This window comes from Octopus sinensis, linkage group LG11 (genome assembly GCF_006345805.1).
Source record: "Octopus sinensis linkage group LG11, ASM634580v1, whole genome shotgun sequence".
Classification (NCBI taxonomy): domain Eukaryota; kingdom Metazoa; phylum Mollusca; class Cephalopoda; order Octopoda; family Octopodidae; genus Octopus; species Octopus sinensis.
Window position 1 is genome coordinate 25,203,213 of NC_043007.1, and position 15,707 is coordinate 25,218,919.

Below are 15,707 nucleotides of genomic sequence, written 5' to 3' on the forward strand. Positions count from 1 at the left end.
TCAATCTGTACATCTTCAAAATGGCCAGGGTATATATTTCACTGAAGACAATGTTCAAAACGTAGTTCTGAATCCATGAGAGACCACTTTGACAGTTTTCTTCAAATTATGCCAGTGGGATCTGTTTGCCGAACGCTTCTGTATGTAGAGAACCCCGTGTACTATACCTGGGCACACAATAGATGGAACAGATGCAAGCAAGAAACATGCATTGAGGGCTGAGAATAAGGTGCTTTTTTCAGAAGTTGAGCCATGGGACAGGTGTACACTGTGCACCCTGATCAGCTGGAGTGCTTCTTTCTGCATCTACTGCTACAAATTGTCAGAGGTCCTACATCATTCACAGACTTTTGAAGACATAATAGGAAGTCTGTATGACCTATAGAGAAGCCTGTGCCAAACATGGACTACTGGAGGACGATGCTCACTGGGACCAGACACTGGAGAAGACAGTAGTCAACACAGCACTAAGTCAACTGTGCCAGCTGTTTTCTATCATGTTGATGATATGTGGCTTGCGTGAACCCCACAAGCTTTGGGCGATCCACAAAACCAGCATGGCAGAGGACATCTAGAAAGGATCCAAAGGCAAACCTCAGAGGAAATTGCCATGTTCACTAACACCATTTACAATGAGGCATTATTTGTGCTGTTTATCTTGATATGAGATCACCATGTCGTGCACATATGGTTCTGATGCATGTGCCTAGTGTACCCTTATCAGACGGGTAGTCATGATGGGTATACTGGGCTTCGTATATTTTACCCCAGTGTCACTTTGATGGCATGCACTGCTCTCTCACTCAACAACAACAACAACAACAATAATAATAATAATAATAATATGATGATGATGATGATTTGAAGTGGAAAATATAAGGGTTGTGGTCAATGAAGAGAGTAGATGTGATACCAATAGTAATTGGTGCACTTGGAAGTATCATCACCCAACTACCAACATGACTGGAAATGATTGGCGCAAGTTTGAAGATAGAACACCTACAAAAATCAGCATTGCTTGGAACTGCAAAAATTCTTTGCAGGTTTCTTGAAGCATGACCACTAAAACCAGTGTCATCTTACCACTGGCTGTGGACAGCTGACACTTTCCATCATACCCAGCAAAATAAGCTGTGAGTTTTCATATAGTAATAATAATAATAATATTAATAATAATAATAATCATCGTCATCGTTTAACGTCCGCTTTCCATGCTAGCATGGGTTGGACCAATAATAATAATCCTTTCTACTAAAGGCACAAGGCCTGAAATTTGGGGAAGGGGCACAGTCAATTACATCAACCCCAGTGTTTCACTGGTAATTAATTTATCAACCCCGATAGGATGAAAGGCAAAGTCGACCTCGGTGGAATTTGAACTCAGAATGTAGCAACAGATGAAATACCACTAAGCATTTCATCCTGTGTGCTAATGATTCTGCCAGCTTGCCACCTTAATAATAATAATAATGATAATAATAATAATAATAATAATAATAATAATAATAATAATAATAATAATAATAATAATATGCCCTGATGCAGTACCAGGCAGTGGCTCTCATGGCTTTTGATCTTAACTGATTGGAAGTGTTATCATGTACATTGTTTTGTCTTGGTATAAAAGATGGGCTACAGCAAATATTCTGCTCAATACCACAGATTTGCTTGTCAGTTGTTTGACCTTAACCAGTTGAGCATGTCCCTTAGTGGCTGACGATATGTGCATCTCTGATCACGAGCAGAAGTAGTGTGTGGGAGAGCATCATGCCATGTGTTGAGAGGGATTCTTTGGGGTTTGAATAATTCACCTCTGGAAACATGGGTGGTTCTTTCAACATCCTTAAACAACCCTTATTCAGGGACCTTTTGTGCAGGATGGGCTACTCAACCTGAAGAAAATTCCAACTGGGCCCCACCTGCAAGGTGATGCGCTGTTTATCTTGATATGAGATCACCATGTCGCGCACATATGGTTGTGATGCATGTGCCTGGTGTACCCTTATGAGACGGGTAGTCATGATGGGTATATTGGGCTTCGTATATTTTACCCCAGTGTCACTTTGATGGCATGAACTGCTCTCTCACTCAATAATAATAATAATAATAATAATAATAATAATAATAATAATAATGATAATCCTTTCTACTAAAGGCACAAGGTCTGAAATTGGGGGGGGGGAATAGTCAATAACATTGACCTCAGTACTCAACTGGTACTTCATTCATCGACCCCGAAAGTATGAAAAGCAAAGTTGACCTTGGCAGAATTTGAACTCAGAACATAAAGACGGACAAAAATAATAATAATAAAATATAATGATAACAACAAAATCAACAACAACAACAACAATAATGATAAGAAAGGAACAGAAGGCAGAGAGAAAGTTAAAATGTATGAAAATTATTGGTTTCAACGAATAATAAGATATTGAACATTTATACTTATGTAAATATACATATTATATATATGTGTATATATATGTGTGTGTGTGTATATATATATATATATATATATATAAGCATTAAACTAATGCAACACTTGTCCCTCCCATGTTGTCTTCATTTTCTGCTCATTTGCTTTCTTAATATGTGTGCTTGTGTTTGTGTGCATATGTATGTATATATACCATCATCATCATCATTGTTTAACGTCCATCTTCCATGCATGCATGGGTAGGAGATATATATATATATATATGTATACACACACATGCATACATATATATATATATATATATATATGATTGATTGATTCTAGTTTCAGCTCACGAGCTGTGGCCATGCTAGGGCACCGATATATATATATTATATATATATATATAATATATATATATATATATATATATACATGCATACATACATATATAGAAAGGGAAAAATTGATAGAAAGAGAAAGACAGATACACAGACAGACCAATAGATTGACATACAGACAGTCAGGTAGATAGATAGATGGATAGATAGATAGATATAGATAGATAGATTGATAGATAGATAGATGGATAGATAGATAGATATAGATAGATAGATTGATTGATAGATAGATAGATTGATAGATAGATAGATAGATAGATAGATAGATAGATATAGATAGATAGATAGATAGATAGATAGATAGATAGATAGATAGATAGATAGACAGACAGATAGATAATTAACAAATATATTTATATAATGATGTTTAGCCAGCCAGTGCAATTAGGTGTATTTTTCTCGTTAAAAAGCCACAGACGTATCCAACCAGCCAACCTTTTCTCTCCATATACACTATATATATATACATAGCAACTGGAAGAGACCTGCTTCAACACTGAATGAACAATCAGCAGTTTTTGTTGTTCTTGTTTCTGTTGTTGTTGTTGTTGTTGTTTTATGGCAATATTGCAGTCATTTATTCCATGCATTGTTTTATTCATACCAACAGGTATGTGTGTGTGTGTGCGTGTGTGCACATGTGTGTGTGTGTGTATTTAATAATAAACATATGTGTGTGTGTGTTTTTATACACATATGTACACGAATGTGTGTTGTGTGTATGTATATTTGTATGTGTGTATATGTATATATGTGTGTGAGTGCATGCATGTATGTATGTGTATATATATATATATATGTGCATGTGTTTGTGTATATATAATATATATATTATATATATATATATATAGATATATATATATATATGCATGTTTGTGTAAAATTTTTATACATGTATATATACAGATAGATATAGATAAATAGAAAGATAGATAGATAGATAACCAAATAGACAAATATATAGGCTGATAGTTTGGAAGTTAGATAAGATAGATAGATAAATAGATAGATAGATAGATAGATAGATAGATAGATAGATAGATAGATAGATAGATAGATAGGCAGATAGATAGGCAGATAGATAGGCAGATAGATAGATAGATAGATAGATAGATAGATAGATAGATAGATAGATAGATAGATAGATAGGCAGATAGATAGATAGATAGGCAGATAGATAGATAGATAGATAGATAGATAGATAGGCAGATAGATAGATAGATAGATAGGCAGATAGATAGATAGATAGATAGATAGATAGATAGATAGATAGATAGATAGGCAGATAGATAGATAGATAGATAGGCAGATAGATAGATAGATAGATAGGCAGATAGATAGATAGAAAGATAAAGTAACTAGATAGACAGACAAATAGATGGATAGATAGACAGATAGACAGGTGAAAAGAGGGAAAGTCAAACTAATAGAAAGATAGATACTATAACTCCGTACACTGGTTCTTCAACCGCGGCTACCAAAGTATAGGTTCCATAGATAGGTGCAATCTATCTCTTCAAAATGCACATTATTGCAGGATGATGGAGACAGTTTAAACATTAAAAACAGAATGAGGCAAGACGGATGGTGGAGATGGGGAGAGGGGTGGTGGTGGTAGTGATGTTAGAAGGGGAGTGGAGATTAAGAGTCAAGATTAAGAGAAGTGGAAAAGAAAGGAAAGGTGGAAAATGGAGAGAGAGAGAGAGAGAGAGAGAGAATGACAGAGAGCATTGAAGAGTGAGGGGGTGTGAGATGAAAATTGGGGTAAGGTGAAGGGGGGAGGGAATAGCGGAGACAGAATGAGGGATATACGTGTTAGAGGTTGGTAGAAGGAAGAGGAAGCAGGGGTTTGTAGAGATGAAAGATAGAGACAAGAGTGACAGAGAGAGAGAAAGAGGGGAGGAGGAGTGAGAGGTAGAGAAAAGAAAGCGGGAGCGAAAGAAAGAAATTTGTTACACATGCACACAACCACATGTAGACATACACACATGCACACACACACACATAATGTGCATCATACATACATACACACACACATATACATACATACATGTACACAAGGTCACTTCACATGCAGACACATCCGTTGGTGTTTTATTATTGATCTGTGAAGGAGTGTCGGTGGCAGTTTAATGGGTGGGGGGTGGGGGGGTGGATGAGAGTGTTAAATCTAATAATTTGAATGTCCACACCCAGCTGCTTGGTAGGGATGGCAGCACTTGCAGCAGCCACAGCAGCAGCATTAGCAGCAGCAGCAGCAGCATCAACAACAGCAGCAGCAGGTCTGGTCCAAGTGAACCAAACAAATGTGGCTGAAGAAAAATCTTGACTTATTTATGATTGTAGATCAGGGATTCTCAACCATATTCAACCTACAGACCCCTATGATTCTTATTTCACTTGGATCTACCCTCATAGCCATTCGATATTTAAGAAAATCATATTATATCTTAATTATCTCCGCCTTAGCAAAGGCAGAGGTATTGTTTTCAGTTGTGTTTGTTTGTTTGTTTGTTTGTCCGTGGACAAGATATCTCAAGAACCACTGGATGGATTCTGATGAAACTTCCAGGAATGTTTGGCTTTATGATTTTTGTTGTTGTTTGTTCTTTCTCGAGCCATGCCTGGCTCATAAGGGCCAGTTTCCCGGTTTCCTTGGCGTATTGGTTTCCCCACCTGGATAGGACGCTGGTCCGTCGCAGGTGAACTGCTAGATGCAGGAGAAAAGAGAGAGAAAGTTGTAGCGAAAGAGACAGTAGAAGTTCACCATTACCTTCTGCCGGAGCTGCGTAGAGCCTAGGTGTTTTGCTCATAAACACACACATTGGCCGGTCTGAGATTCGAACCCGCAATCCCTCGACCGCGAGTCTGCTGCTCTAACCACTAGGCCATGTGCCTCCTGGCTTTATGATTGGCACAAACTGATTAGATTTTGGGATCGATCCTGTACCAGACAAGGATTCTGGATTATTTTTCCATTTTTTTCACTTAATTTTTGAGAGCAGTCGGGTTCATTTTAAGCATTCTCATTTGTGAGAGCAGTCGAGTTTATTTCAGGTATTCTTGTTCTAAAAATCATCTCCAGCTAATCATTGAGAGGACATTGGTGTTGCCTTGGCTGAGGTTTGTGCTCTCTGAGTGTTCTTGTTATTAAATATTTTAGGAATTGTATAAAAGAAATTGTTAAAATATTTGGGGTATCATAGAATTATAAGCTACTTACTGCTCATAAATTTTAATAAAATAATCTTAAATGGACCCCCAAAAGCCATATGAACCCTGGTTGAGAAACCCTGATGTTGGTGTTGCATATTTATTTTAGCCCTAGGTGAGCCCTGATCAAGCTAATCTGTGCTCAAAATTATCCTTGTCATCACCATTACATATTTTATTCAGAGACAAAAGGGCAACATTATATAATATGCCCTTCCTTTTTTCTATTATTGAAGACAATAAAATATGATTTGAGAGAGATTTGGCTGGTATTTCTAGTAGATCAAGTTTAACTACTGTTGCTTTAAATTTGTGAAGAGAGTTGGACTGGTGGTGTTGACCTTTGTAGATCCTCCCACCTTCTTCACAGGTCAGATTAGTGTAGCAGATATTCAGTCTGAACAAATACTGGTCTATATTATCACCATCATTATCATCATCATCATCGCCATTATCAAGACTGTGCTGGCTCAGTTATATTAAGTAGATGGATGCCAAATGCTCCATGAAGAAGTGCTGTTTACTCAAAGTGGATGGAACTTGTGGAAGAAGGAGACCTAGGAAGATATGGGACACTGTACTGAAGGACAACCTCAGAATGCTGAACCTTTTGGATGAGATGACAAGGAGCCAAGATACCTGGCACCTTGTACTCTAGAAGACCCATCCTCCTCAGCAAAAGTGTTAAATCCACATCCTCATGATGAAGAAGATTGGCCTGCAGGAGTTCTGTGCTGGTGCCACATAAAAAGCATTTGTGCCATGTAAAAGAGCTCATGCTGGTGGCACATTAAAAGCACCTGGCACACACTGTAAAGTGTTTGGTGTTAGGAAGGGCATCAAGCCATAGAAACCAAGTCAAATCAAACTAGGAAGACAAAACAATGTACATAATAACACTTCCAATCAGTTAAGATCAGAAGCCACAAGAGCCACTGCCTGGTACTACATCAGGGAATTTATTATTATCATTATTATTATTATTATTATTATTATTATTTATCTAAAAATACCTTAGGAATGAAAACCCCAGGTTTGGTTTCAGAATTATACCAGGACACCTGATGAAGGCTGGAGAGTAAATCAGCCGAAACATTATGGTAAAAAACAAACAAGATGAGGACACATATCCGTCCAATGTAAATAATGTAAACAATGTACAGAAGTCCTCATCGCAACTCATTGTGATGCACATTTACATTAAACATCCAGATCCAGCTGGACATACATGCTTCACTTCTTTCCAGCTTTTGTGTATCCTTACTGTTCAGTATCCATCGTTTTGCTACCATGCAACATCATACTTTATACAAAAGCATCATACAATCTGCTCTTTGCTTAGAGAAGGAATCTCTTCGTTATCAGCTTCCTGAGTATTTCCTACTCTAAAATAGTCATCTATGAATCATACTTAATGTATAAACATTGTTAATAGGCAAGCTACTGTGGATATACTGCATTAAAAATACAATATATATGAAAGTGAGATGATTACCAGTCATTGATGTTCATCCTTCATGTCTCTGAAGATGACCAGATTAGCAGCTGACACGTTGGGGATCCTTAAGGTGGTTTATTAGGCCAATATTGGTATAAAATCTATGGTTACGAGGGGTGAAAGTAATAGCAGTCAGGACCCAGTCAAGTTGTTGCCTTCCATGCAACGCTTCTCTCTTTAATTTCTCTGCTCATTTCTGTACTCTGGAGTGCTGTACTCCAGGATAGGCAGCACTGAGCCACAGGGAGTAAATTCAGAGCATGACTGCTTTTAGTAAGACTTTTTTTTTTATGTTGTCTTGAGAGTGCCTTTGTATCTCTTCTTTGGTTCACTTCATGAACAAGAGTCAACAGCTAGTTCACCAAAGAAAATCTGTTTAGGGAGTCTAGAGTCAGGCATGTATGTTACATACAGTTCCATATTTAAGAGATGAGGAATTCTGTACATTATTTACATTTGACGGATATTTGTCCTCATCTTGTTTGTTGTTAACACAATATTTCGGCTGATATACCCTCCAGCCTTCTTCAGGTGTCTTGGGGAAATTTCGAACCTGGGTTCTCATTCCTAAGGTATTTTTCGATGTTGTTATTATTATTATTATTATTATTATTGTTATTGTTCAGGTCACTGGTTGGAATAACAACCATCTAGCTTCCTGTAACTCTCTTCTGTTGTTGATTTTCAGTTTCTTTTGGTGTATGAGAATGGCCTCAGAGATTCTAAGGTTGCCCCTGTACCACTGTGTTGCCTAGAAGCCATACTAAAGCATGCATTGAAGCTCAGCACTGCTCTCTGGCTCATCTGTTCATGTTGGACCATCAAACCCACGCCAGCATGACAAAAGGGATGTTGAATGATGATGATGATGAAAACGAAATCAAACAGAATATCTCTGTCTATTTGTAAAAAAACTTCGAGTGAGCAAAAAGATTCAAGCGAGCAAAAAGATTTGAGCGAGGTCATTGCCAGTACCGCCTGACTGGCCCCCATGCCGTGGCACGTAAAAGGGCACCATTCAAGCGTGATCGTTACCAACATTGCCTTACTCTTACTGGCACCTGTGCTGGTGGCATGTGTAAAACGATTCAAGCGAGGTCAGTGCCAGTACTGCCTGACTGGCCCCCGTGTCGGTGGCATGTAAAAAGCACCCACTACACTCTCGGAGTGGTTGGCATTAGGAAGGGCATCCAGCTGTAGAAACTATGCCAGATCAAGATTGGAGCCTGGTGCAGCCATCTAGTTCACCAGCCCTCAGTCAAAATCATCCAACCCATGCTAGCATGGAAAGCGGACGTTAAACGATGATGATGATGATGATGATTATTTGTATGATTTTTTATTTATTACTGTAATGTTCCTTCTTTTATTTTTACCAGTTTTTGTAGGTGCTACTACAATACCTTTTACAATTTTCAAATTAATTTTTATATACAATTCTATATTGCTGAAAGGAAGAATTTATATTATATATACTTTTTATAGTGTGGAGGCACATCACCTTGTGGTTGGAGCAGTGGATTCATGGTCGAGGGATCTTGGGTTTGAATCTCAGACTGGGTGATGTGTGTGTTTATGAGTGAAACACCTAAGCTCCATGCGACTCCGGCAGAAGGTAATGGTGAATTTCTGCTGACTTTTTTACCACAACTTTCTCTCATTCCTTCATTCTGCATCTAGCAGCTCACCTGCGACGGACCGGCGTACCGTCCAGGTGGGGAACCTATACACCAACGAAACCGGGAAACCGGCCCTTATATATATTGGTTAAATAAATAAAATGAGACAAAGTCAAGACAGTGTGAAATTTCTAGGACATTTTATAAAGAGAGGGGTAGTCCTTACAGCTGTTTCAGAGATATAAAGGATATCCCATAATCAGAGATGAAATGAGAGAGTTAAATAGAAGAAAATGATAGAGTTCAGTATAAGAAGTTATTTTGGAAAGGGAGAGATATAAGAAGTATAAAGACAAATATAAAAATAAAGATAAAGATATAAGTTGGATGTTAAATTTGTTGTTTCATTATCCAAGGAATGTGCTGTGTAGAATAGGTAAAAAGGCTTCTTGTCCATAGTATGTAAGTTCCAGTAGGAATTTATATTTTGTTATTACAAATGGATAGTGGGCAACAAAATAACATCTTATATTGAACTCTACTATTTCCTTCTATTTAACTCTCTCATATCATCTCTGATGATGGGATATCTTTTATATCCCTGAAACAGCTGTAAGACTACCCTTCTCTTTATAAAATGTCCAGGAAATTTCACACTGCCTTGGCTTTGTTGTCTCATTTTATCTAACCTATACATGCTCACACACGACCTGCGTTAGACTCCTCACTCACACTATTTTCAAACCGGGAGTCTAACAGCGGTCCTTTTGTAGCACTTACATAGCCTTACCTGCTTTTTTGAGCTTCTAGATACCAAAGCCTCTCATATATATATACATACATATATATATATATATATACATATATATATATGTATATATATATATATATATAATATATATATATATATATATATATATATATATATATGAGTGTGTGTGTGTGTGTGTGGAGGCACAATGGCCCAGTTGTTAGGGCAGTGGACACGCGGTCGGAGGATCGCAGTTTCGATTCCCAAACCGAGCGTTGTGTTTGTTTATTGAACGAAAACACCTATAAGCTCTACAACCTGTTGTACTCTTTCGCCCCAACTTTCTCTCACTCTTTCTTCCTGTTTCTTGAGTAACGCTGCGATGGACTGGCATCCCGTCCAGCTAGCAGGGAACACATATGCCATAGAAACCAGGAAGCCAGGACCATGAGCTTGAAAAGGGTGCATAAATAAAATTTAAATATATACATATATATATATATATATATATATATATAAAGTTAATCCAACCAAGAAAACAAAAAGACAACAACGCGAGGATGTGGAACAAATAAAGTATTATTGGGCGCTCAGGAAAAAAGGGAGCTTTCGTCGGAAACAAAGGAGAAAGAAAGATCCCGAGGTGGGAGGACAGAGGGAAAAAAAATGCAAGTGGTCTTCACGAGGTCACATACTGAATTCAACTATAAGTGGCCTATACACCGCATCACCCAGTCTGAGATTCAAACCCAAGATCCCTCGACCATAAATCCACTGCTCCAACCACTAGGTGATGTGCCTCCACACTATAAAAAGTATATATAATATAAATTCTTCCTTTCAGCAATAAAAGAATTGTATATAAAAATTAATTTGAAAATTGTAAAAGGTATTGTAGTAGCACCTACAAAAACTGGTAACATACTGTAAAGTATATATATATATATATACACACACACACACACATTTCTATATCTATATCTGTTGTATTCTGTTATGTCCTAACAAACAAGCAGAAACAAAGATGATAGAGATTAAAAAAAGAGAGAAAACTGGGAAGTTTATCAAATGTTGAACTGTTCGTAGTAGCAGTCATTAAAAGTCATCGTTCTTAATTGCTCATTAATCCATTAATCTTACTTTGCCAGCTTCGTTATATAATCTACAGTAATCCTATCCCTTCACCCCTCTTACCTCTCTCTCTCTCTCTCTGCTCCACACACACACACACACGATTCACTCAATTTTTCTATCCTTCTCCATACGTCAGAGCGTACCTTGGTGAATATGTGTGCACTTATGTGTGTATATGTGTCTGTGTGTGATTGCTTGGGTCTATATGTGCGTGTGTGTGTGTGTGTATGAGTGCGTGTGTGAGTATGAGTGCTTGGGCCTTTGTCTATATGTTGACGTATAAACACAATTGCTCATTCATATGTATGCCATCACTATGTACGTATGTGTGTGTATTTATATAAGTGTGTGCGCGTGTGTGTGTGTACACAGGTTTATATGTATGTGCATGTGTGTTGCCATCACAAATCTTGTATACTGACTTGGTCAACTCCCAGATTAGTCCTCTCCTCCCCATCAGCATCACTGCCGCCACCACCACCACCACAACAGTAATGAAATAATTCATTATAATTAGGAAGTTATGTGATAGGTTGTGACAAATTAGTTTCAACCTGAAATATTTTGATATTCTGAACAATGAGGCACCTGCTTTTATAGGTGGCTCTGATTGGTGTGCTGATAGTTTGAGCTCAAGGTCAGGAAGTGGAGTGTGTTAATTAACCTGGGAACTAATCAGCTTTTGTACATCAACAACAACAACAGCAACAACAATAGCAAGTGGTCGAGAATCTACCAAATACTAGGCTTTTGGAATGGAAAGTAACAGTATGTGGGACATGAAAGTAAAAAAAAATCATTACCAGTAATAAATGGGGCACTAGGTTTGATTTTTTTTTTTTTAATTATGGAAAATAATGCAAGGTATAAAAAACTTATAAAGGGTTCACATACCAATGTGCAATCAAATAGATAAGCTTTGCTATAATAAAAAAGAGGTAAAGTTACCATCTGGTGTCATACTGAATCATAAGGGCCAGTTTCCCGGTTTCAGTGGTGTATATATTTCCCACCTGGATGGGACACCGGTTTGTTACAGGATTACTCATTTTTGCCAGCTGAGTGGACTGGAGCAATGTGAAATGAAGTGTTTTGCTCAAGAACACAACACATCACCCAGTCCAGGAATTGAAACCACAATTTTATAATCATGAGTCTAACACCCTAACCACTAAACCATGTCTTTCTTTGTTTTTTTATGCCTTTAACCCTCCAACGCGGTGTATAGGCCACTTATAGTTGAATTCTATGTCACATAATTTTTGGCTTCTGTATTTATACTCTGCCATGAATGTCCCCCTTTCTCTAGTTCCTTTTGTGTTGATCTCCGCCACGCGTTCTTAGGCCTACTTCTCCTTCAATATCCATCTAGTTTCCACTGTAAAGCACTTTTCGCTACATTTGGTGTGACTTTCCTAATTGTGCTACCAATCCACTTCCACTTTTTTCTTAAATATTTGCTCCCTAATCAAAACTTCATTTGTTCTTTGCCATAGCTCCATATTGCTTATTTGTTCGGGCCATCTAATTCTAAGTATACTACACAAGCATCTGTTGATGAATGATTGTATTTGCTAATTTGACTTAACTAAACCATGTGCCTCCACAAAATGATAAAGTTACCTTCTTGATTCATAAGGGCCAGTTTCTCAGTTTCCATGGCATGTATAATCCTCACCTGGACAAGACACTGGTCTATTGCATGATTACTCATTTTTGCCAGCTGAGTGGACTGGAGCAATGTGAAATGAAGTGTTTTGCTCAAGAACACAATGCGTCACCCAGTCCAGGAATCGAAACCACAATCTTACCGTCATGAGTCTAACATTCTAACCACTAAGCCATATGCCTCCACATAAGGCTTTGCTATGTACAAGCTGTATCTTATGCAGGATGCTTCCAGATAAATAGCACGTGGTAAGAAGCTTGCTTCATAACTTCACAGCTTTGGGTTCAGTCCCACTGCATGGCACCTTAGGAAAGTGTCTTCAGTTATGGCCCCAGGCCAACCACAGCCTTGTTAATGGATTTGGTTGATAGAAACTAAAAGATGCCTGTCATGTGTGTGTGTGTGTGTGTCACTTCTACTTGACAACAGGTACTGGTTTATGTCCCCTATAACTTAACAGTTCAGCAAAAGAGACCGAATTAGTACCAGGCTTTAAAAATAAACAGCAGAAAATTTGTTCAACAAAACTCTTCAAGGCAGGGCCCCAGCATGACCAGCAAGAAACTTGCAGGGAATGGAACCAAAACATACCAAGATGAGACAGGTTCAAGACAAGATTGTTAGTAAATGGATGGTGGACAAAACAATAAAGAGAATAAGGGCTTAGGGCATGGGAAAACAATTAAAATGATAATTTATAATATAAATTGGACATGGGCGAGCGTTGTATTCTTTTTTGTCTTGAGGTTCACAGCCAAACGGCTGGGTGGATTCACGTGAAAAAGGGCACACATGTGGAGACGGGTGCATAGATTGGAATGCAGTTTGTATTTTTTTCCTAACCCCCATACTTACCGAGAAAATCGATTAAAACTTTTTTAAAAGAAATTTTCATAGGCGCAGGAGTGGCTGTGTGGTAAGTAGCTTGTTTACCAACCACATGGTTCTGGGTTCAGTCCCACTGCGTGTCACCTTGCGCAAGTGTCTTCTACTATAGCCTCAGGTCGACCAAAGCCTTGTGAGTGGATTTGGTAGATGGAAACTGAAAAGAAGCCCGTCGTATATATGTATATATATATATATGCGTGTGTGTGTTTGTGTGTCAGTGTTTGTCCCCCTAGCATTGCTTGACAACCAATGCTGGCGTGTTTACGTCACCGTCACTTAGCGGTACGGCAAAAAAGACCGATAGAATAAGCACTGGGCTTACAAAGAATAAGTCCCGGGGTCAATTTGATCTACTAAAGGCGGTGCTCCAGCATGGCTGCAGTCAAATGACTGAAACAAGTAAAAGAGTAAAAGAGAGTATACAGCTGGAGCTGGAGGCTCCAATCGAAACAGGGGACTCGAAATGATAAGGTTAAGAAATGCTGTTATAGATTATGCCTGACTGAAAACGATCACACCCACATCATCCAAACAGACTGGGTGAAACTGGGCTTAGCTGCTAGTAATATATATGCAGCAAAAAAGCCTTAGGGCTGCAAGATAAGACAAAAATGGGTAACGTGAAGGAGAAATGAAAGCTGTTCTAAAGGGCTATAAATACAGGAGGGGTAGGGCAAGGGTCTCAGAAAATCGGGAGGCATTGGTATCCAGAAGACCCAAGATGGCAGGTAAAGCTATGTAAGTGCTTCTGGAGGACCCTAGTTAGATTCTTGGTTTGATAATAATACAAGTGAGGAGTCTAATGCAGGTCTTGTGTGAGCATGTATATCTTTATATATAAAAGAGAGGTTGTGTGTCTGTCTTCTATGATTTAGATTCCTAACTACTCCCACATTTTGCGGTGCAGTTTAACCAAAACCGAGTATCTTATAGTCGTGAGTCATATCAAGCCCTTCTGGGTACTAGCGTGCGTCTACGATGAGTCTATGATTTTAAAAAAAAATTTACCATCATTTTTTTCCATTTTAATGCATTTTTTTCGCTATTATATAAGGGAAGTAACTCTAAAAATGTCTACGATGAGTCAACGATTTAAAAAAAAATTTACCATCATTTTTTTCCATTTTAATGCATTTTTTTCGCTATTATATAAGGGAAGTAACTCTAAAAATGTCTACGATGAGTCAACGATTTAAAAAAAAATTTACCATCATTTTTTTCCATTTTAATGCATTTTTTTCGCTATTATATAAGGGAAGTAACTCTAAAAATGTCTACGATGAGTCAACGATTTAAAAAAAAATTTACCATCATTTTTTTCCCATTTTTAATGCATTTTTTGCTACTTTTTGGCTATAACTCTCTAAAAATGCTTATATAGTTATTTCCCTTACAAACCTGAGCAACGCCGGGCGATACTGCTAGTGTTAAATAAAATGAGATAATGAAGCCAAGGCTGTGTGGAATTTATGTTAAATAAAATGAGACAAAGCCATTATAGGACATTCTTTCTATAAATGTCCTATAAATTCCACACAGCATTGGTTTTGTTGTCTCATTTTATTTAACATATACATGTGTGTGTCATCATCATCATCATCGTTTAACGTCTGCTTCCCATGCTAGCATGGGTTGGACATATGACTGAGGGCTGGCGAACCAGATGGCTGCACCGGACTCCAATCTTGATCTGGCAGAGTTTCTACAGCTGGATGCCCTTCCTAACGCCAACCACTCCGAGAGTGTAGTGGGTGCTTTTTACGTGCCACCAGCATGGGGCCAGTCAGGCGGCACTGGCAACGACCTCGCTCGAATCTTTTACACATGCCACCGGCACAGGTGCCAGTAAGGCGATGCTTGTGTGTGTATATTTGTGTGTTTTAATGTGTGTTGTGTATGCATGAGTATGTAGGTCATGGATGTGTGTAGAGTTGTGTGTGAATAAAGAATGTAGTTTATTTCTTGTTACAGAAGTTTTTAATTCTCTATCAATCATCACGTGACCCTTAGTGACTTACTACTACCACAGCTTCCACTACCACCTCCATCAACCAACATCCCCACCTATAACCCACCACCACCACTTTAACAATAGACACAGTTCTTAATATATCATGC

The 15,707-nt window shown here is 38.2% G+C and overlaps 1 protein-coding gene across 3 annotated transcripts in view; it reads right to left on the bottom strand.

Moving 5' to 3' along the window:
- LOC115217147 (1-phosphatidylinositol 4,5-bisphosphate phosphodiesterase classes I and II-like) overlaps nucleotides 1-14,896 on the bottom strand; it is a 127,571-nt gene extending 112,675 nt beyond the window's left edge. The window contains exon 1 of one of the 3 annotated variants that reach the window (XM_036507256.1): nucleotides 14,879-14,896. The gene's annotated coding sequence lies outside the window, so the exon portion shown is untranslated. Of the gene's footprint in view, nucleotides 1-4,259; nucleotides 4,427-14,878 lie in introns of those variants that run through there. The other 2 variants (XM_036507254.1, XM_036507255.1) reach the window with 2 other exon arrangements.
- Nucleotides 14,897-15,707: the final 811 nt, after the last annotated feature.